Source organism: Tamandua tetradactyla, chromosome 13 (genome assembly GCF_023851605.1).
Source record: "Tamandua tetradactyla isolate mTamTet1 chromosome 13, mTamTet1.pri, whole genome shotgun sequence".
Classification (NCBI taxonomy): Eukaryota; Metazoa; Chordata; class Mammalia; order Pilosa; family Myrmecophagidae; genus Tamandua; species Tamandua tetradactyla.
In genome coordinates, this window is record NC_135339.1 from 92,653,861 (window position 1) to 92,676,539 (window position 22,679).

At 53.2% G+C, this 22,679-nt stretch overlaps 1 non-coding gene across 1 annotated transcript; it reads right to left on the reverse strand.

The window, feature by feature from the left end:
* Nucleotides 1–8,341: 8,341 nt before the first annotated feature.
* Nucleotides 8,342–8,532, reverse strand: LOC143654683 (U2 spliceosomal RNA). The gene has a single exon (XR_013161879.1). It is a non-coding gene; the product is annotated as a U2 spliceosomal RNA (small nuclear RNA).
* Nucleotides 8,533–22,679: the final 14,147 nt, after the last annotated feature.

Below are 22,679 nucleotides of genomic sequence, written 5' to 3' on the forward strand. Positions count from 1 at the left end.
AGTGTGTCTATATCATTTGGAAACTGCAATAAAAGACATTCATACCCATTATGTCACCCAATGTCCCTGTGCAAGGAGAGTCATGCCGCAAGCTTCTCCTGGAATTTCATAACCGAGACAGGCTTGTCCCAACTCGGGAAAAATATCTACAGTAGAGATGAACGACAAAGGGACTGGCATTCGTAATGTAAGAAAACTTACTCGGATGAATAAGAAAAATTCCTAAATTCTTCAATAAAAAAAAAAGAAGAAGAAAAGGCACAAACTATCTCAGAAAAGAAGAAATTAAAAATGGCCAAACAAAGCAGGCAAATAAAACATTTTTTCCTTCTCGGAGTGGCCGTATTGCAGGAGGAAAAAGAGGAGAGAGCAAAGAAGAAAAGTAATAAGGACGTCTGAGACATTGCTTGCCATGGGTGAGCGACTGGATAATTGATTAAAAGCTTTGAAAAAGATGCCTTCCACCCCAGCAGTCTCACTTCTACGGTTTAGCCTACAGAAATAACCTAGTAAGTATACAAAGATGGATTTCAACCAGGTAGTTGAGAAATATTTCTTAAGCACCTACCATGTGCCAGGCATTTACCAGGATGCTCATTGCCGGAATTTTTAAAAAAAATAATAGCCCAAAATCTTGTAGAAAACTGTGTGCTCACAAATAGGGAAATGGCTAAATAAATGACACAGTGTATACCATCAAAGCTGGGCAGATGTTAAAATGATGTTGGACATTTATATATTGTTACAGAGAAAAGTTTTCACAAAATAAGGTTAAATGAAAATGTAGGCGATAGAAGAGCAGAATTAGTATGGTCCAGTTCAAAACACACACACATGTGCACACGGGAACACACATGTGCACACGGGCACGCACACCCGAAGGATCTATTCTAAAATGCTCATGTCCTTCCCTTTTAAGCATTGAACACGAGTTCTCACGGCACCTATGCAGCAGGTGAGCTGCTTCTGGCTGGGGACTTGGAGTCTGGTGCCTAAACCTGGAGGGGCGTTTGCACTCCATTCCCTGCAGGGATCCGCCTGCGTGCTCTGCTCTTGTTCTCTGCCCCTTCTCTAGACCAGGGCTTCAGCGCCACCTGTTTTGTTCACAGTGGCCTTGCCCAGAGGATGCCCGATTATCCACTTCATATTTAGACGACCCAACTAGTAGTTAGGAGGAATTGTGCATGCTTTAATTTTTGTCTTTATTTTTGTTTTGTCTGGATTTTCCTAGTTTTTCTGCAAATGAAGACATTATTACTTTCCTACTAAACAATAATAAAAGGTTTAAATGTGTCTCTTCCCTTCTGACGACCTCAGTGGTTTTGCGGAGGGGAGGATGATTACATGCCAGGGCTGACACTTTGAAGACGTTTGTGTTCTTTTCCTTTTTGTCCTTCTGCACACAGAAGGCTTCTCCTGGGCAGTCAGGGACACCCATCCACCTGGGGGTGGGGGTTAGGACTGTTGATCAGGAAGGCAGGACCCCCAGGTGCTGACATCCCAGACAGGGTTTCACTGCAAGACAAAGGGTTTAGAATCTGCACATTTTTAAGAGCAGAAGGATTTCCAAATTCCTTTAACCTCTAACACGTCACAGGTTTGCCTGGGTGGACCAGATCGTGGGATTTCACCTGAAGAAAGGCCCTTGTGTGGGTAGGTAAGTAAGGGAAAACCTCCCCTTCTGGCCCAGGGGTTCATGGCATGGAGGTGGAGAGAGGGGCAGCGAGGTGGGTGGTCACACCTGAGCCTACCTGCCCAGGGCTCCAGAGGTGGGTGGGAGGGTGAGGAGGCTGCAGAGAGGAGAAGGGTGTGCAGCTGCCCCCACCCTGGGGCCCTGAGAGAAGGGAGACTGAGCTCCCACAGGTTCAGATGCTGGGGGCTGCCCAGGGTCCATTGTCCCGGGGGTAGGTCCCATGTGTCAGCAGCTGCACAGGGGCCCTGCTGGGCCCAGGGCTAAGGAGCACATGGCAAAGAGCCAAGGACCTCAGCTGGCCGTGATCCAGCCCCCCTTTCCTGAGTCTGCATGGCCTCAGCCCAAGGTACTGTCTCTCCTGGCCATTTCTTGGTCCCAGATTCCCAGGGCTGGGCTCAGTACGTTAGGGTACAGGTTAACCTGTTGTAGGAAAGGGACTGAAAAAATTTAAGTGGCTTAAATGAGCTGGACGTGGGTGACTCTCTCCTCAGCAGCCCTCAGATGGCCTCCATCGCGGGCACCAGTGGGCTGTGCTGTCCCCCAGTGGGGCCCCATCTCTGGTCTGATGTCGCTGCTGCAGATGTCACGGTGTCTTGTTGGCAGGGTGGGGAAGACGGAGCCCTGAGCCAGCTGCTTCGCTGTGAGGATGTGGTCAGAAGCTGCACATTTCTTCTGCTCAGCCCCATTGCTTGATCCTCGGGACTCCCATCTGCAAGGGAGGGCCGCTGAAAGTGGCCTCTGCAAGGTGGCCCCAGGCCTGGCCGGAACTCACAGGGCCTTCTCCGAAAAGGAAGATGAGAGAAGGACCCCGGGGGTGCAGCTGTCCCTGCCACACTCAGCTTGGGTCAGGTGGTGGCTCCACCCCCGTCCAATCAACTGAGGCCTGGGAGGCGGGTTGGTGAGACAAAGGTGGTCCCTGGGACCACGGGAGAAGGGCGGATGCACCATTGATGGAAGGGGGCTCCCCAAACTGCCTCCACATGTGAGACTTTAATACGCCCAGGAAACAGGGCAATGCTCCACGTGCTTACAGCATATCTTAAAACTATAGTGACTCTTTCCTTCCTTTCTTTTAAAGGTAGCCATATAGAAACTTCAGGCCACAGTCAGAAGATGACCCATTCCTCGTAAGCTGTAGCAAGAAAGGCAAGACTCAATGTGGTTTGGCTGTGCCTATCTGGAGGGCCTCAAGTGTAGCCATGTACAGGGATGCCCAGTGTGTACCTGTTCCTTAACACCTGTACCCACACACCTGTACCCAAACACCTGTACCACACATCCTTACACTGTACCCGAACACCTGTACCACACACCCTTACACCTTTACCCGAATACCTGTACCTGAACACACTTACACTGCACTTATACACCTGTACCATACACCCTTACACTGTACCTGTACACCTGTACCTGTACCCACACACCTGTACCTGAACACCTGTACCACATACCCTTACACCTGTACCCAACACCTGTACCTGAACACCTGTACCATATACCCTTACACTGTACCTGAACACCTGTACCTGAACACCTATACCATACACCCTTATACTGCACCTAAACACCTGTACCTGAATACCTGTACCCACACACCTGTACCTGAACACCTGTACCACATACCCTTACACCTGTACCCAACACCTGTACATGAACACCTGTACCTGTACCCAAGTACCTGTTTGCCATACCAGTACCTGGGGGAGTCACAGGGACCATCCAGGCTCACATGGAGGCATGGTCCTTCACCCACTAGCCACATGAGGGTAAGGGCACATGTCACTTTCCAGCAAAGGCTCTGAGGACCATTGTTCTAGTAACTCTGGGTGGCCGAGGAGCCTGTCTCAGGAGGGACCACGAGGGTCCAGGTGCACCTGCGCAGGACACATCATGTGAACTAGAAATTACTGGGGTTATTTTAAGCCGCTAAGACTTGGGAGTTGTTTGCTGTTGCTTGGCCCACCCCACCTGAAGAGGGAAACAGCCTAAACAGTGTCATCAGCAGAGTCGGGGCCTGCAGTGGTCAGGGAAGGCGTAGGGGGTGGTCTACAGGGTGACAACCATGCCCTCAAGCCACCACACAGCCTCACTGCCTGCTGCTGCGTGGGGAGGTGGAGCAGGGCAGCTACTGCTGCCCGCTTTTCAAATGAAGCCATGCCTGCAGGTCATCATGAGCTTTCTGACCCCTGAGCACCACCAAGCAGGCAGCACAATACGGGGCTGGGGGTCAGAAGTGGCATGCAGGCCGCCTGCTGTATCTCAGTGTTAAATAAATGATGCTCCAAACTCAGAGGGTGCAGCATGCAGCCCCTAACAAGAAGGGGGTCACTCACTGCTTCCTGATATGGTACAATGGCCACAAGTTGCAGAAATACATAATCCTGTTTCTGAAAAAAAAATCAATACACAGATAGAAACATATAGATAAATGTGGGTTTCAAACATACGTGCACAGATTAACGAAATGTGGCATGTCAGTGGAATATTGTTATGGAATATTACTCAGCCATGAAAAGGAACGGAGTGCTGATCCATGCTGCAACATGCATGAACCTTCAAGCCACAATGCTGAAGGAAAGAGGCCAGACCACAAACTGTACAAAGATTCCGTTTATATAAATGTGCAAGTTAGGGAAAGTCTACAGAGATAGAAAGTAGACTGGTGTTTGCTTAGGGCTGAGGGGAGGGGGTTAGGGGAAAAGGGAGTCATCATTAAAGGGTACAGGGTTTCTTTTTGAGGTGCTGAAAATGTTCCAAAATGGCATTAGTAATGGGCGCACTTATCTGTGAATATACTAAAAACCATTGACTTGTAAACTAATGGGCGAATTGTGTGGTGCATGAATAACATATCAATAACACTGTTTAAAAATAAAGAAATGTGCATATTTGTACATACATAGACAAGACCTGTACATCTGTACATACATAGACAATGGCCCTGGCTCTGGGGGTGGGCTGGAGGTGGAAGGGGAGTAGAGCACATGAGGTTTTTGCTTTAAACATTGTACTGTGCCGTCTCTGCCATATTTCTGTATTATATGGATTTTTGCAATAAGCAATTACTTTTATTATTTAAAAAAAAGCAACAATGCTTTTTTTTAAAAGAAGAAGGAGAAATGGGAAAAGAGGCACACACCACCCATATCTGGGGTTCTGTGGAGTCACAGACATTCTTTTCCAGCTTTTCAAAAAGCACATGGCTCAGAATTGAAGAGCATCGGAAAAGGTAATTTAAAGGATGAAAAGAGAGAGTGGGAAAAGAGTATGCAGACCTGACAAATAAAAACCAAAGGGTAAGATGGTGCATTCAAGAACTGCTTTTACGGTAATAACTTTGAATGTTAACAGATTAAACTTCCCAATTAAAATGTGCAGATTGGCAGAATGGACTAAAAAAATATAATCTGTCTATATGTGGTTTTTTAGAGGCATATCTTAGACCCAAAGACACAAATTGAAAGTGAAAGGATGGAAAAACATGTTCTACGCAAGCTGTAATTAAAAGAAAGCAGGAATAGCTAAACTAATATCAGGTAAAATAGACTTTAAATGTAAAGACCATCATAAGAGACAAAGAAAGACACTACACATTAATAATAGGGATAGTTCACCATGAAGAAATAATAATCATACGCTCTCAATCAAGGAGCTTCAAAGTACGTGAGACAAACATTGGCAAAATGAGGGGAGCTATAAACGATTCAACAGTAATGGAGGGAGACTTCAATACACCACTCTCCTCGGTAAATAGAATAGTCCGGCAGAGGATCAACCAGGAAACAGAGACCATAAACAGAGTGATAAATGAACGAGACCTACCAGACATATACAGACCATCACACCCCGAAACACCGGTGTATACATTCTTCTCTAATGTATATGGAACGTTCTCCAGGATAAATCGTATGCTCAAAAAAATGAGTCTTTATAAACTTAATAAGATTGAAATTATCCAAAGCACTTTCTCTGACCACAACAGAATGAAACTGGAAATTTTTCTATTTTTTTACTGATAGATATCATATATTCACATACCATGTAACCATCCAAAGTGTACAATCAATGGGTCACAATATCATCATGTAGCTGTGCATTCATCATCACAATCAACTTTTTTTTCTTTTTTTGTGAAAAATAACATATATTTAAAAAGTGCATAAATGTCAAGGCACAATTCATTGTAGAACAGATTTCTGAGTTTGGTATAGGTTACAATTCCACAATTTTAGGTTTTTACTTCTAGCATCTTCTACTCTAAGATACTGGAGACTAAAAGAAATATCAATATAATGATTCAGCAATCATACTCGTTTGTTGAACCCTATCTTCTCTGTATAGCTCCACCATCACCTTTGATCTTTCTCCCACTCTTTAGGGGTATTTGGGTTATGCCCATTCTGACTTTTTCATGTTGGAAGGGGCTGTAGATAATATGGGATGGGGAATGGAACCAGTTGATGTTCTGGAGAGGCTGGGCCCTCTACATTTCAGGACTTATATGGCAAGAGGGACCCATCTGAAGGTTGTAGGTTTTTTGGAAAGTTACCCTAGTGCATGGAGCCTTTGTAGAAACTTATGTAACACCTTAGATGCTCTGTAGGATCGGCAGGAAGGGATAGTTTTGATTTGATATTTGGTGACACTGTGTTTGTTGGTTCTTTGTCTCTACGGACCAATGAAAATTGTCTAAAATTGAGAGTGCTGCTGATTATGCAATGAGGTGAGGCTATTGTAAGACATGATTTGTTTATTTGGACATTATCCATGATGCCCATTGGACAGAGGGAGCCAAAGGGTACATTGACTGAGAAGCAGAATGTCAAAGTATGATATATTTATGTGATAGAATACAGGGTGGCGCCAAAAAAGAACGTTGACAGACATGCAAGGAACTGAATAAACCTTAGGGACAGCGTGTTGTGCAAAATAAGACAGAAACAAAGGAACAAATATGCTAAGATCTCTTTCAGAAAACGCGTATAAGAAAACTGGAGGTAGATTATACGCCGTTACGGCAGCCACTCTAAATCTGAATTGGTAAGTGTATTTCTAGATTCTGAGACACTGAGCTGGTATTTCTCTGGAACACTGAGTAACTCTGTGGCACTAAGACCAAGAAACAGAGTGCTGTAGCCCTGAAAGTTAGCACAGCTGTATAGAAAACCAGTTAAAGTAACAGAAAAAGAGATCAGACCTGATTTAGAGGTAAAAACAAAGCCAATCTGGTTAGGACTGAAGTAAATCAGAATACAGCGTGTGCTGGTGTGAAAATATTATGTACCCCAGAAAAGCCATGTTTTACTCCTGACCTAACTTCTGGGGGCAGCCATTGCTTTTAATCCTGATTCGGTACTGTAGGATGGAAACTTTTGATTAAATTGTCTCCACAGAGATGTGGCGCGCCCAATTGTGGGTGTTGTCTTTTGATTGGATGGAACTGTGACTCCACCCATTCCAGGTGGGTCTTGCTTAGTTTACTGGAATCCTGTAAAAGAGGAAACATTTTTATTTAATTTGTATATTTAATCACCATCATTGTATACTCTAAGCTTTCCTACATTATACCATGTCAGTCTTAATCCTTAATCTTTCCTTTTAGTTATATAGGTGCCCCCAACTCTCTCCCTAAAAGTGAGGAGCCCCCACAGGAACAGAGGTTGAAAGCAACGGAGCCCAGAAATAAGGGACCAGCAGATGCCAACCACATGACTACTCAGCTGACAGAGGGGTTCCTGACCCATTAGCTTTCCTTGAATTAAGGTATCTATCCCTGGATGCCTTAGTTGGGACATTTTTATAGGCTTAGAACTGTAAACCTGTAATTTATTAAATTCTCCTTTTTAAAAGCTGTTTCAGTTCTAGTATATCGCATTTCAGCAGCTTGCAAACTAACACACAGGGAAAAAGATGACGGTATGTGTACTCTAAACCTTCACCTACTGTATGAATTTACTAGAACCTAAATTTCCTATAACACACGATCTAAATCAACCTGTCTGGACAGCTCATTTCGGCAACTCAAACTCCAGGAGTCAAGAATGGGAATGAGGCATTGTAATTCTGTATAGCTTAATACCAAGATATTGGTATTACAGTCTATGTAATAATGGGCTGATAATTAAAAAGTATTGGTAGACAAACTTTGAAATCTGTTCTATAACTAATTGTTGTGGTGTGCTTTGAAATTTATTGCTTTTTTGAATATATGTTTTTTTTCACAATAAGAAATAAGTATTGGCTGAGTCTCTTGAGAATCTGATGGGAAATATATATATATATATATAAAACATCCCATCTGGGAAACACTGGGTACCCTCCCAATCACTGGGGACTCTGAAGAAAACAGACCAAGCCCTTGACTTTGAGGCTTGTCCTTATGAAACTTATTTCTGTAGTGGAGAAGCTAAGACCACCCATCACGAGACCTAAGAATTGCTTCCAGGAAACCTCTTTTGTTGCTCATATGTGGCCTCTCTCTCTCTCTAAGCCCAACTCTGCAGGAAAATCATTACACCTCCTCCCTGCCCCACCCCCAACAGGGTACATGACATTCAGGGGTCAAAGTCTCCCTGACAACAGGGGGGCATGACTCCCACGGATGAGCCTGGCCCTGGCACCATGGGATCAACAATGCCTTCTTTTTTTTTTTTGTGCACCGTTCCTGGAAGTACTGCAACACCAGGTCAATGCGTGGAGTGGACGGAGCAAGCTCCTATTCCATCTCCTAATTCCAAAAATCCATTTAATATATTGTCCTCGGATAGAGGACGTATCAGATATTAAACTGATAAGAACAGATACTACCCTTGATCTTAGCCAAAAGGCCAAGAAGTGATCAATAATGCCTTCTTGACCAAAAAGGGGAAAAGAAGTGTAATAAAATAAGGCATCAGGCTAAGAGAGTTCAAATACAGTCAAGGGGCTGTTTTGGAGGTTGCTCCTATGCAAGCTTCTGTTAGACAGTGCTACTTGCCATGGTTTGCTAAACCTCAACAAACATCGCTCCTGTTGACTCTGAAGAACATGCAAGCTAGAACTGAGATTACAAAAGTTTCATGCATTTGCTTTGCTTTCTTGGAACCTATAATTCTCAGAGGGTTCCTAGGCCAGATAAATCCTGAAACCCAGAGGTCCAGCCTCTCCAGGATTATCAATTAATTACATCCTATCCTTCAGTGTGGACATCACTTCTCAACATGAAGAAGTCATAATGAGCATTGCCCAAAGATCTCTATAGATTAGGCGAAGGATCAAAGGATAAGGAGGAAATATAACAGAGAAAATAGGATTCGACAAATAAGTATAACTGATGAATCTCTATGTCGATATTTCTTTTAGCCTCGTGTTTTGGAGCAGCTAGAAAGAGAAATCTGAAATAGTGGAAACTATTATATAAGGACTTGTTGAAGTGTACTCTGAAAATCATTGCTTTTTCTTTCTTTTCTTTGTCTATGCGTTATACTCCAGAGTCCTGGACGGCGCGTTCCCCACCCACCAGGAGGGCTGCAGGCGCGGCTGGGGACGAGGGCCCCACATGCGGCACAGGAGCAGACGGCAGCACCCCCTAGCCCAGGACCCAGGGCTTGCAGTGAGAAGGGGGCTGCCACCCTGCTGGAGGCTGCCGCGCCCAGGACTGCGGACCCCCGGAGATGGGGATCAGTCCCCCAGTCTCGGGGTGTCGGGACTTCTTGTTCCGCCTCCCGCATGTGGGGCTTGGAGCCAGGTGAGCAGGCGTCGGTGTGCAGTTCTCAGGCCTGGGGTGAGCCGAGTGGGGTCCCCACCGGAGCTCTGCTGTGCGCCCAGCCCCGGAGCCCGAAACGGCTGCCTCACAGAGCCGCAGGGGAGTTTAAGGGAAGGATCTCAGGCCGGGATGCAGGTGGCTCCGAGTGCTCTCGCGTGTCCCTGTAGGAGGGCGCCAGGAGACGTAGCACAGGCACGGGGTGACGTGAAGATGGAGCGAGAGGGCAGCAGGGTCACTGCGCAGGCCAAGGACGGCTGGGCCACCGGAGCTGGCCGAGCCGGGGTGGGGGGACCCCACGGCCTCAGGGCGAGACTCGGGCCCCGAACGGGAGAGAATTAACTTCCGTTGGCTTGGGGCGGCCCCCAGGAGGAAGGCGGGCGGTGTGACCACTGTCGTCCTGCCCGCGGGGACACAGAGGCTCAAAGGCAACTCGGCTGAGGCCGGAAGTCGGAAGAAGCAGGATTCAAATTCCCGTCTCGGAGTCGTCTTCATTTTCGGCTGGAGAGACGCGCCCAGCCCGCCTGTCTCCCCTCGACTTCTCCCCACTCCCCCCGTCTACCCCCGACTCCCCCATCTTCCCCTGTCTCCCCCTGACTCTCCGCTCCCAGGCTGCAGGGAGGAATCGGCCGCGGGCACAGAAGGTGCTGCCCAGGGCTGAGCAGGCCCGGTGGGGACCAGGGTTCTCCTGGATCTGCTGCTTTGACCCTGTGTTTTTGACCTCCTTTGGGGCTGGAATGGCTGGACAGCACTCCAGAAGCTCGGGGTGCCGGGGGCCCCCCCTTGGATAAACAACTTCTACCAAGTTCACTTTCCGGGAAGGGAACAGACATGAAACGTCCTCGCGTGAGCGCAGAACTGAGAAGTGAGGATTTAATGAATGACTACGATGCGGAATCGTGATACAGGTATTTCTTTTACTTCCTGGTGTGTTAGGCCAGAGAGAAATACCTGTGATTTCTGAACTGTAACCCAGCTGCTGTGGTCTCTGATGATGACTGAATAACCAATATAGCCTTTAATCCCAAGGGATTGCAGAAACCTTGTGACTGGCCCTCACTTGGATCCCTTATCTTGTTTTCCAGCATTGGAGTCTTATGTGCACCAAAGACCCCCAGTGTTTATTAAGGAAGGCCAGGCAGCCCGGAGGCACCCACCCCAATTTCAAAACTAGCTTGCTAGGGGAAGCTGGGTCTAACCCACATGGGCTGGCCTGGCGTGCAGTAGCTTCGTCCATCACTGCACATGTCCTTGCTATGTCCTCGTCCCGGGCCATTGTGCTCACTCTCCTAAAACAGGCCCGTCTTTCAATACGTAAAACCATCCGAGTTACTGCAGCTCCGGGAGACAGAGTTGAGGCCCTGAGGCCATCTGCTCTCCTTCTTTGCTCTTAGGAGTAAACGCTTTCTCACTCTGAAACCTGGGGCCTCAGGCACTGGCCACCGGGTAGAGAACCCACCGCTTTTGGTCGGTACCGAGCCCAGGCTAAGCTAGGGGTCGAGGGCTGGCGGCGCCCATGCGGGGAGGGGCCTCGAGGCGGGGCTGGTGCAGCCCAGAGCTGCGCTCGCCAGGGCGGTCACTGGCCGGAGTCGCCGTCATCTGCACCTCCCACAGACGTCTTACTGCTGACCACCAGGACGCCCTGTCCCTGCCGTGTGGGGGGCAAACAGCAGTGAAAAGACTGCCCAGTGGTGAGGGGCTACTTCTCAGAAGGCAGGAGGGGTCTTGGGCCAGGCTCAGAGATGAAGAAAGCAGGAAGGCGCAGGGAGGCCAAGCAGCTGCCCCTGTCCTGCAGCCTGAAGGCACCAAGAGCTGAAATTTATCTTGGCTCCAGCGGCCACACTCTCAACCTCTCCCTGTGCTCTTCCCAGGGAGAATTACTTTATACTTAGCAAAATAAGCGGTTCTCTGCCCCCGTCCAGGCTCCCCGGACGTCCACAGGATGCAGGAACAGAGTCCGTCAGCGGTGCTCCTTCTTCTCACAAGGCCTGTCATCCCTCCTCTGCCATCCACTCACCCAGTTGCTCAGATGTAACGACGGCGGCGGCAGCCCAAGCACGAGAAGGCAGCAATAGTTGCAGGGCACGGCCGCCTCTGTGGCCCCAAAGCCCGGTGGACACCATGGCACGGGGTCAGGCACAGACCCTGGCTTGATAGGGGTTTCGTGGTGACGTGGCTGACGGGGCAGCTCAGCCACCTTTGGTGATGACAGGTTCCATTTGAAACCACCCGCCCTCTTCCCTCCTCTTTCATCTTGTCTGAGGAGTTGTGGGCTGGAGCCATGGCTGGTGTCGAAAACTTTCCTCCGTGGCTTTCCTTGGGTGGCTCTGAAAAGGCAGGCCGGGAGCAGAGTCCTCGCGAAAGGAAATAACACACTCATCCGACGTGGGAGCTATTGATTCAGCATCACCTAAGGAGTCATCGCAACCCTCTATGAAGAATCTATCTTCAGTTCTAGAATCTTCTAATGGGTATGTCAATTCTAAGGGATTTTTCCCCGTTAGGTCTAAAGCTTTCCTTTGGATTGGGCTGTAGGGCGGCCGGGAACGGGGCTGTGATACACATTCCCACTTCCAAATGCACCTTGTGGCTGGGGTTGGGAGACCGACTGCAGACAGCCTGGCAACTGAGCGCGCTGTGGGCGCTGCCCTCACTTTGGGTGGAAACTGGAAGCCCAGAAAGAGGCAACAACTTGTCCAAAGTCTTCTTTTTTTTGCCTGGGCAGGCACCGGGAACAGAACACAGGTCTCCGGCATGACAGGTGAGAACGCTGCCTGCTGAGCCACCGCAGCTGCCCTTTCTGTGCCACTTTGATAAGAGCAGGACAGAGAGCTGCTCTGCTGGCGTCACCAACCCACTTGGTCCTCACGGTTTTACTGACAAGGAAACTGGGGCGCGCGGAGGTTGAGACATTTGCCAAAGGTCCCCCGCTGGGAGGCGCAGAGCCGCGGTGTTCCCAGGGGGTCCCGGCTCCGGCCTTGGGCATGCGGGTCCTCCAGCAGCGGGCCCTCTGCTCACCACTTCTGTAATCTCCCGGCCCCCGGCCCCCGGCCCCTCTGCTCCCACCCTCCCTGGGGGGCCCGGTGGCAACTCTCCCAGCCGTCCACCTCCACCACCTCAGCGCTGGGCCCTCGGGCTGGGTCAGGCGGGTGTCTACAGGCAGCCCCCCGAGGGGCAGAGACCACGTGGCAATGGGGCATGCTGACCCTTTGTGTCCTTCGCCACCCCCCAGGCCACGTGGCTTGGCTTAGTTCTCACCAACCGTGTCGCCTCGCTGCCCAGGGTTTCCCGGGGCCTCATAGTACTGCTGGCCAGTCGACCTGAAAATGTGTCCCCGAAGAGGTATTAATATTTGAATAAATTGTTCTTATGGTGCATCTACTTATGAAATAAACTACAACAGGCTCGCTGCCGTGTTCATGTGCATAGAATATATCACACTATACAGAAGGCTGTCGAATAGTCATAACGCTTTTCACTTCCTGAATCAGCCTGCCAGGGATGGGATGCCTTTCTAGAACAATCCCCGTGAAACAGAAAAACAGCCAACACTTCCTGTGAGGGGGGTGGGGTGAGGGATGATCAGTGGGGATGAAGGCTATGGCCCCTTGGGAAGCCCCTCCAGAGGACAGCAGGAAGCCGCTTTGCCCCAGGCCGGGAGCACCCTAAACTTTGCAACCTTGGTGCAGGGTTGCGTGCACACTGCTGCTGGCAAAGGGGCACCTGGCCGTGCAGGGCTGCAGCCCCCAGCCTGCAGGTGGGCAGGAGAGGTGCCAGGGGTATGAGCTGAAGGGTTGCCTCTGTCCCCTGGAAGAAACGGAAAAGAAGCCCAAGCTTTTCTTATTTTGAGCATCCCTTAGAAAAACTCGATGCCCAGTTCAAAGAACTCTCAGGCTTCACAGCCAAAGTAAACCCACCAGCGGGCATGACTGAGCAGCAGTGGTGCCGGTAGGGCTGGGCGAGGGGCAGCGCTGAGAGCTGGGGGTGGTGGCCCTACCCCCTCCTGGGTATGGGGAGGTGAGCCCGGTGTGAATCTGGGGACTGGGGCACCCCTCTTACCCCAGGAGGCCTCCACGCTGTTTGCAGAGATGCCTGCTGAACCACAGGTCCCCGAGCAGCTGGGCTCGTGGTGGCGTTTGGAGCTGCTCAGTGGGCAGCAGGTGGAGTAATCCCTTCCGTGTTCTCTCCTCCCTCTGCCCTGCTGCCCTCCCAGCTCTGGAAATGATCTCCTCTCACCCTACCCCCAAATCACGCTGACCACCCTTACCTCCCATGCCCAGTGAACATTCTGGAACCTGCCTGCCTCATTTGGGATTCCCAGCTCTCCGTGACGCCCCCTCCTCTCTGCGGCTGGGCTTTGGCCTTGCACCCGGCAGACGTCCAGTAAATGCTTCCTGAGCTTGTGAAAGAACAAATGAACATGGTGCAAGGCCTGTGCGAATGATGGTTCAGGTCCTCAGGCCTGACCCCAACTTTTCTCCAGCCGAGGTTATTTGGACAACGGCCCATGCTGAGTCCCGCCATCCCCTTGGCTGACCATGTGGAGGGGTTCCCCTGGTTCCCCCAAGACAGCTGCTGTTTCATCTACCTGCACCCTCTTCCCTGGGGGTGACCTCGAATTAGCGTGGGCGGAGCTGGCCTTGGCCCCCCACGCTCACCCCAGAAGTGGCTTAGAATGGGCAGCGCTCAAGCCTCCAGCCCTCCCAGGCTCCTGGGTCACTTTTCCCTGAGCAGGGGCAGAAGGCTGGGGGCTTTCACCCCAGAGCAATCACAAGCACACATGGCCACCCACAGAAAGGAATGCATTGACACAAGACTCACGTCTTCTGTTCCACTTACTGTGTATTATAAACCGCACATTTTTTCGCCTTTTGGCATCTGTGAAAATGGCATCCGTTGCAGGAAAGCACTGCGCAGTTCCCACCAGTGCAGCAGCCCTGGCCTCACGGCCCGTGCGGAGCTTGTCCTCACCAAGTGTACTCTCGCCCCTCGCTTGAGGTGCATGGGCCACTGGGATCACAGGAGCTGAATTTCATTTTTGTTAAAACCATTCCAAAGGCAGCCACCATGATTTGGCATTAAAAGGAAGAGACTTTGAGAATGCAGAAAGAGCAACGGAGCATAACTTCAATACCAATGACGTAAGCATTCCTCGTTGTGAGAATGACCACAGGGCCTTATTATTATTACTTCTTTTCGCAAAACACCACCCAACGGCTATTGAGTCTTAAGAAGAGAAGACACCACAGGTAGACAAAGCTGGGTTGTGTTTGGCTCCTGAGATGCCTGCAAAAGTTTGGCTGCCGCTCTCCAGAGATGCCCCCAAAGGCAGGAGAGAGGCACCTCCCCGTTCCCCAATCCCTCGGAGCAGACGATGGGCTCAGACCACTAAGAAGGGGTGTGATGGAGCATGGTGTTTCCAATGTCCTTCATTAACGCACTGGACGTGGTTTAACTGGCTGCGTGCTTTGCTGCTGCGTCGTTCACAAAATCATGGCGCTTAGAAGGACATAACAAACGCATACCCATGAGTTTGGCAAAATGAGAGTCTCCCCTTTCATGTGCAATTCCTTCTAAATCTTCCCCATTTTATTCTCATGACCTACTAAAATGATTTCCCGGCCTGCTAATGGGCTGTAACCTGCAGTCTGAAAACTTCTGACTTAGTAAGGGTTGAGGAACGTGGTATTGGCAGGGAGCTTGTCCCCTGCAGAGGAAGCCCAGCTGACGGGGGTGACGCCGCCAGGCCTCCAAGTCAGCCTGTCCCAGAGAAACAGGATTGGAGCCCCAGGAGCAATATTCAATTTTCCAGTAGCCATGTGAAAAGTGTTAAAAGAAGCAGGTGAAATTAATTTCAACAATATATATTTTAGGCCAATCTATTTTAAAATATCTTAACATGTCATCAATATGCAAAAGCTGCTAATGAGCTCTGTGGTCTACATCCCTCTTTTCACTCTCTGTGAAATCAGGTGTGCGCTCTGCGCTGCTCTCAGACCAGACGCCCTGCAGGCGCTCACCAGCCACGGGCAGCTGCAGGTGGCCAGCCCGGGTGTCCACGCTCTGGACCAGGAGTCGGCAAACTTGTCCCGCAAGGACCCGGGTGACAGCTATTTTAGGTTCTGCCATGAAAGTGTGGACATAGCCATAGGCAATGCTTCAATTCATGGCCATGACTATGTGCCAATAAAACTTTATTTACAAAAACAGGTGGCCCCCCTGTTGTAGTTCACCAAACCCCTGGTGGGGATTAGTCCATGACTCTCTAGGTCAAGCTTATTTTTAAATTTGCTTAAGTTGTCATTAAAAAATTCCCAATAAAACAGCCACCGTCTCGCCCGGAGGGATGTTATCGGCCCTCCAAGACCCTCTGGGGCAGGGTCTCCTCCTCCTCGAGAGGAGGGTGTCCAGGCCCCTCCCGGCCTCCCCGTGTGTGTGCTGGGGACCCTGTCACCTGCCCGTCCCCTCCTGGGGGCTCTGCCCCGGGGCCTCTCCTCCTGCCTCCACCCTCACTTCGCTCGCTCCTCACATCTGAAAAGCGCAGGGACGAAGGACTGATGTCCGTGAGAGCCAGTCCTGCCTGCTTGTGGACACAGAGCCCCCGATCAGGCGAGGGGGAAGCGACAGGCCGGCTCCCGCAGCTGGGCAGGTGGGGGGAGCCTCCTCCTGCAGGCGCCTTCGGGGTCCACGGAGAAGCTGCCCCTCCGTCTCCCCCTGGCCATTGCCCCTCTCGGCCCCGGAGGAGCTGGCAGGGCCACCGCATGGCACGTGCACGTGGTAGCAAAAGCCCGCCGCAGCCAAGCTGCTCCAACCCCTGCTTTTGGACCCAGGCGCTGCTCCAGCCCTGCCCGGGAAATTGTTTTCAAACAACAAGCTTCCAAATGTCGCCCCGGGCCGAGCAGTCACAGCACCATGGTGGCCTGGGTGAGCCTCAGCTCCAGAGGGCGCGGCTGGGACGCCTGTCGGGGGTTCTGGACGTGGAGCGAGCAGTCCCAGCCTCTGCCCGCCTGGGGGCTGGGGACAGCTGTGCGGACAAAAATGACGTGCCATGGGAGCGGAGGAAGCCCACGGCCGGCGAGCCGAGGAGTGACAGGGGGACCCCTGGGCCTCCACTACCTGCATCCTGGGGTCAGGGTCCTGGCTCACTCCAGCCCTTCCAGCAGCTCAGGCACCCTTAGAGGCAGCTCCCGGTGCCTCAACAAGCCCCCTTCCCGCCTCAGCCAGCTCCAATTTTCTTCCCTCTACTTGCAAACAAACGAGTCCTTTAAAGCCCCTTAAAGGAGTCGCATTAAATCAAGGGGTGGGAAGTGGCAGGGGAGGACAGGGGAGCCGGGAGAAAGGGCAGGAGTGGGGGGCCAGAGACACTGGGGCAGGGGCGTGGCTGGGCCCTGGTGCCGGGGCGGGCTGTCTGCCTCCAGGGAACCAGTGGCGACTTAGCGGCCACTTTCTTTCTGTCCATCTGTCTCGCTGTCCCGGCTGTGGAGCAGCCGCCTGGGGCTCCGTTTTCAGGGGGCTGCCTGCTCCACCCCGCCCACCTCGGGGGCACCCGGCAAAGGGCTGCCTTTTGGGTGGGGGCAGGAGGGCTGCTGGCTCAAAGGCGGGTGGGGGTCTGGGAGTCAGGGGGGGATCGATGTGCCAGACCCACCCCCCAGGCCCACTTCCCTAGGGAGAACGCCCCCCTGCAGCTTCCCTAGAGCAGTCTGAGGCCTCCCGAGGTGTCCCAGGATACTTGGGGAGGGAAAAGCTGTCACTCCCATGGGCTGACCCACTCGTTACAACAAACCTCCTTTGGGCAGTGGGTGGGGCGGGCCACCTCCCTGGGAGCCACGTCCACCCAGAGCTGCGGAGTGTGCCTTTATCTGGACACCAGGTCCCTACAGGTATAATAGCCAAGGGAAGCCGCACCGGAGCAGGGCTGGGCCTAAATCCACTTGCGGGGACTTCAAGAGTGGCGGAGACCCGGGCAGACGCCAGGGGACACGGAGGTCGCACGGGAACCATGCAGTCACATTTGGGCTGGTCGCCCCCACAGCTGGAAGAGGCAGGAAGGCCTGTCCCTGGAGGCTCGGCAGGGCTCAGCCCAGCCACCCTGTGATTCTGGACTTCTGGCCTCCAGAGTGGGGAGAGAAGAGATGCCTGCTGTTAGAAGCATCCCCCACCCCCGCCCCCGCTCGCTGTGCTTTGTAGGGCAGCCCTGGGAGATCAAACAGGGAACAGCTCGAAGGACCAATGCTCTCAGCCTCTTGGGGCCCCCACCGTGCACCCCTCACTCTGCAACCCCCACCCTGCTCCCCCTGCCCTGTACCCTGACCCTGCATCCTCACCCTTTACCCCCCACTCTGCAACCCCCACCCTGAACCCCCTGCCCTGTACCATGACCCTGCATCCTTGCCCTGTACCCCCCACCCTGCGCCCCAGCCCTGCACCCCTTACTCTGCAACCCCCACCCTGTACCCCCACCTTGCAACCCCACCATGTTCCCTGACCCTGTACCCCCGCCCTGCAGCCCCCCACTCTGTACCCTCCCCCCATCCTACATCTAGACCCCGCACCCCCACTCTGTACCCTGGCCCTGCTCCCCCCACCCTGCAGCCCCTGTCCCGCCCATTTCAGGAACCTGTTTCCCGGGCAGGAGGGCCCCATGCCGGCCAAGAAAGCACCCCTCTTGGAGAAGCCCTGCAGGTGCCCATGCCCTCCCCCTCCCCTCCCCCTGTATTTAGGGCATCTCCACAAGCATCTCAGAGGGCGCTTCGGTCAGGTCGCCACCTGCCTCGTTTCCCGGGCCACACTGCCGGCTAGAGGCATGCAGTGAGCAGTCACCCAGCGGAGGCCAGCTTGGAGGAGGAGCCACGGGCCCTCCCTTGGCCTTGCAGGGGGATTGGAAGCTGTGATTCATGTTTGCCAGGGGCATGAGGCGGGTCAGTGCCACTCCCAGCCCTCGCTTCCCAGGGGTCTGCTTGCCCCCCACATGCACTGGCAGGGGGGCCACTGCTCTTGTCCCGCGTGGGTCATCAGGGGCTGGGTCTGTAGCTGCTGCAGCCGTGGGGGCTTCACAGGGGCACGCGGGCCTATTGCCCGGGCATCCCGCCCCGTGGGCCCAGGGGCCCCAACAAGAGGGGTGAGGCCAGAGTCAGTGCTCCCCTCCGGGTTCCCAAAGCCTTGGCCACCCCCACGCCCAGCTGCCAGCGGGCACCCAGGCCACCGCCCACAACCATTCACAGCAATGGCTTCCGGCACGTAAAGCCCAGTTTCCCTAAACTTGGCAGTCATATGTATGTTTCTGGAGCAAAATTGCCCAAATATGGAACAAGGTAGCAAGTATCGTCCCGCGTTGTGAAATGCTAAAGAGCTGCTCCCTCTGCAGAACAGTCGGGACCCCCTGGGTGAAGGAGCCGGTTGAGGGCGGGACAGCTTGGTGGAGGGGAGGTGCGGAGCTGGGGCAGGGGACAGCTGACGGGGGCCCCACTGCCTGCAGACCCCAAGCGAGAGGGCGAGGCGGGAGCTGCGTGGCTCGCTGGCACACCTGCGTGGGCTCAGCTGTGGGTGCACCTGGGCTCCGAGGGCTCCCCGGAGGGCTGGGCTCCCGTGGAGCAGGCGCAGAGCCCACCGCGGTGGGACCGTTCGTCCAGAGCATGAGTCCCCAGGCGCAGTGTAGGGGCCCTGGGCACGTGGAGGTGACATTCCCACCCCAAAGCGCCTCCGGCTGACCTTCCTGTCCTCCAGGCTGTCCTTGGTGAGGCTCAGCAAGAGCCCCTCCCCAAACACACTTCACTGCTCCTGCCAGGGAGTTGGCTTTACCTTCCGACGGGTAAGCAGAAGATGGCGGGGTCTAAACCAGCGGCCCAGGGCATCAGCTGAGTGCTGCCGGCAGCCTGGCCCCAGCTGCCCATGTCTCTTACGCCATCACACCCAACCTTCTGGCCCTTTCCATGAGCTCACTCTGTCTACCCCCTGCCATTCCCCACCGGGGAACATTGCAGAGACCACCGCACGGGACCCACTGGGCATGCTTATCCCATAGCCGGGCCTGCTTGGCCGGACATTAGCCACCATGCTGCTGGACGGGTGAGCGGGCGTTGGAGTGGGCGGCTGTAGGAGGTGGCTGGATGGTCACTTTCTCTTGCATCCACTGTCCGAAGGTTGCCAGTGGGAGATTTAGGGTGTTGAAAGAATACTTTCACCTTGTGCTTCGTCCTATTAGTGCTGCCATGTCATGTGGCCCGGGACTCGTCAGGAGAGGGGCCTTCTGCCCTCAGCTGTCTGTCTGGACAAGGCAGGAGCATCGATAGCCCATCTGTGCCTGCAGGGCACACTGGCCGGGTGGCCTGGACAAGCAGTGCTGCCTCCCTGATCCCCAGTCGTCATCCTCTAAGTGAGAATATTGACTACAGTCTTAAAGGCGGAAACAGCCGAGCCGCAGGATGGCGCAAAGAAGGTTCTGGGAAAGTGCCAGGGATTGCAGGCTCCTTTCTTCAGAGCAACGGAGGGTGCTAGGGGACTCCACCACCCGCCCCATGCAGACCTGAGCCGCGATTCTGGACAGCAAGAAGCGTGAGTGGGCGACTTCCTGATCTTATCTGCTCGTCCTTAAAACTCCCTATTTCTATTAATTCAATAATTGACAACCTGCTATATTCCAAGACGGGTTTATGTGGCTTTAAACTCTGCATTTACAGGCAGAGGGGACCATGAACATTTTTGGAAGCCACGCACAAAGTGAGAATTATCCTTTTACGTTTACAGACGTGGGGTTTTGGGGTTCGCGTCTCGCAGGGCCATGTACCGAGTTAGGTGGCTTGGTTTGCAGGTTTGCGGTACCGATGACGAATCACTGATGGGAAGATGCCTTGGTTCCTTTGGCTGGCGGGACCCAGTGCTGCTTTCCGCAGCATCTGAGCGTGTTTCCTGGGGCTTCTCATTGCTTGTGCTGAACAGAACAGAGGTTTCCAGCCGGTAGGTTCTCTGAATCTCCCTTCCCGAAAATTGTGGACACCTCCCTGTGCCTCCCTGGAGCACTCTCTGCCAGGCGATTTCAAGGGATTTACACCCGCCCTTTGGAATGCATTTAGCAATGATTGAACTGGAGAGGCTGCAGATTCCAAGGCCCCCCAGTTGCCGGATTCCCCCTCATTTGAAGTGTTTTCCCATCACAGCCCCGCAGAATCTGCGCAGACGACCTGGATTAGAGCTGACACGGCTAGTTGCTTGCAGAGGCGGAGCTAGTAATTTAGGTGCCTTATTAAGGCAATAAAAAGCTCTCCATGCTTACCGAAACATACAAAAGGAACAGGCGTTGGCAGTCGGCAGCAGCAAGCCATTTGCTGGGGGCCCACGAAAGGTGGGCTTGTCGGTGCAGGCAAGGGGCATCTCCCCTCTACCAGACTCGTGGGGTTGACCCAGGCCTGGGGTCCTTCCCAGCCCTCTGGGTGTTCAACCATAAAGGGGGTCCTGTGAATCCAGCTCCTCTGAGTAGGAGCAGCCCCCCAGGGGCTCCAGGGGCCCAGCCCGTGCATTGTAGCCACATGGCCCCTGCAAGTGGGACCCAACCCCAATGGGATGCTGAGACCCTCCTCAGCCCTCTGCCTCAGACCAGGGACAGGAGGCCAGGGACCCGCGAGTGTCAAGGGGTGTCTGCATCCTGGAGTGGGGGGAAGGTCACTCACTGCCCACCTTCAGGCCAGAAAGACACACAGAAGTGTATTTCCGGCCTGCAGCCCTGCTGCACACCTTGCTTCCTTCCAGCTGCCCCACTTCCCAGGCCTTCCCCAGCCAGAGCTGCCCTCCCCAGGGAGGCCCAGAGCAGACCGGCTGGAGACAGGGGGAGCTCCCCTTCCTCCCTGCACATGCCCCTGCCCTTGCCCCCCACATGCGGATCTGAGGCTGCAGGCCAGCCTGAGGGTCCCATGCTCTCCTCCCTGCTCCCTGCTCCCACCCTAACCGGGTCCACTCCTGTAGGGCTAAGGCGAGAGGGAAGAGGAGCTAGGATGAAGGCCAGAGGGCAGGTGGAGGCGTGTGAGGCTGGGGCCACAGCTGGAGCTAAGATGACACAAGGTGAGGTCTCAGCACCCTGGGCTGCCCTTGCCCTCCAACAGGCGTCCCGAGCCCCGTGTCACCCCAATCCACCCCTTTCCTGACAACACTGGCCCTCTCGACCTGTGTGACATTTTCTTTCTGCTGAATGGGGTGAGTAATCAGAAGCCCCCAGTGAGTAATCAGACACCCCCCAAGGCCTAGGTGCTTCTCTGGACTTCTCGGGAGGCCCCCATCACACAGAGCTCACTCCCCCCACACCCCATCCGCCCCGCCCCTCCCCCCCGCATCCTAGCAGGGAGCATCTGGAGGCATGAGGGCTGAGGGCAGGAGCACCCAGCCCAGTGGTCACCCTGGCCATGGTGACAGCTGTCATGGACGAGGGGCTCCAGGCCCCCCTGCCGCGGGCCGCCTGGATGAAAGGACACATTACCTCCTGGGACTTCAACTCCTGAGTGGATGCTGTGCTTTCAGGATGCTGGCCACTGCCCGTGGGACTTCCCCACGCCGGACAGGTCCAGAGCTGTTTTAGTTTGTAAAAGCTGCCAGAATGCAAGATACCAGAAGATACCAGAACAGCTTTAAAAAGGGGAATTTATTAAGTTGCAAGTTTACAGTTCTAAGGTCATGAAAACGTCCAAATTAAGGCATCCAGAAAAAGTTATCTTGGCTCAAGAAGGCTGGTGACGTTTGGGGTTTTTCTTTCGACTGGGAGGGCAAATGGTGACATCTGCTAGTGTTCTCTCTTCATTTCATAAGGCTTCCCCAGGGTGTTTTCTTCATCATCTCCAACAGTCTGGCTATGTGGGCTCTGTTGGTTTTAAAGTTTTTTCCAAAATGGTTCCCTCTTAAAGGGCTCCAGTAAGCAACCCCACCCTGAATGGGTGAAAACACGTCTCCATGGAAACCCTTTAATCGAAAGCTACCACCCACAGTTGGATGGGTCACATGTCCACGAAACAAAGAGAACCCACCCAGCAATATTGAATGAGGATTAAAGGACATGGCTTTTCTGGGGTCTACAACAGCTTCAAACTGGCACAGGAGGCATTCTCCACTGCTCAGCCCTCACCACAACTGGGTGGCCATGCCATCACCCCGTCGACAAAGAAGCAGAAACAACTACCCCCGACGGGGAGCGGGTTTTCGCTTTAGCTCCGTTCTCGCTTTGCCTCCCTTGGGTGGTGAAATCCACGGACTGTGCCCAACCTGGCA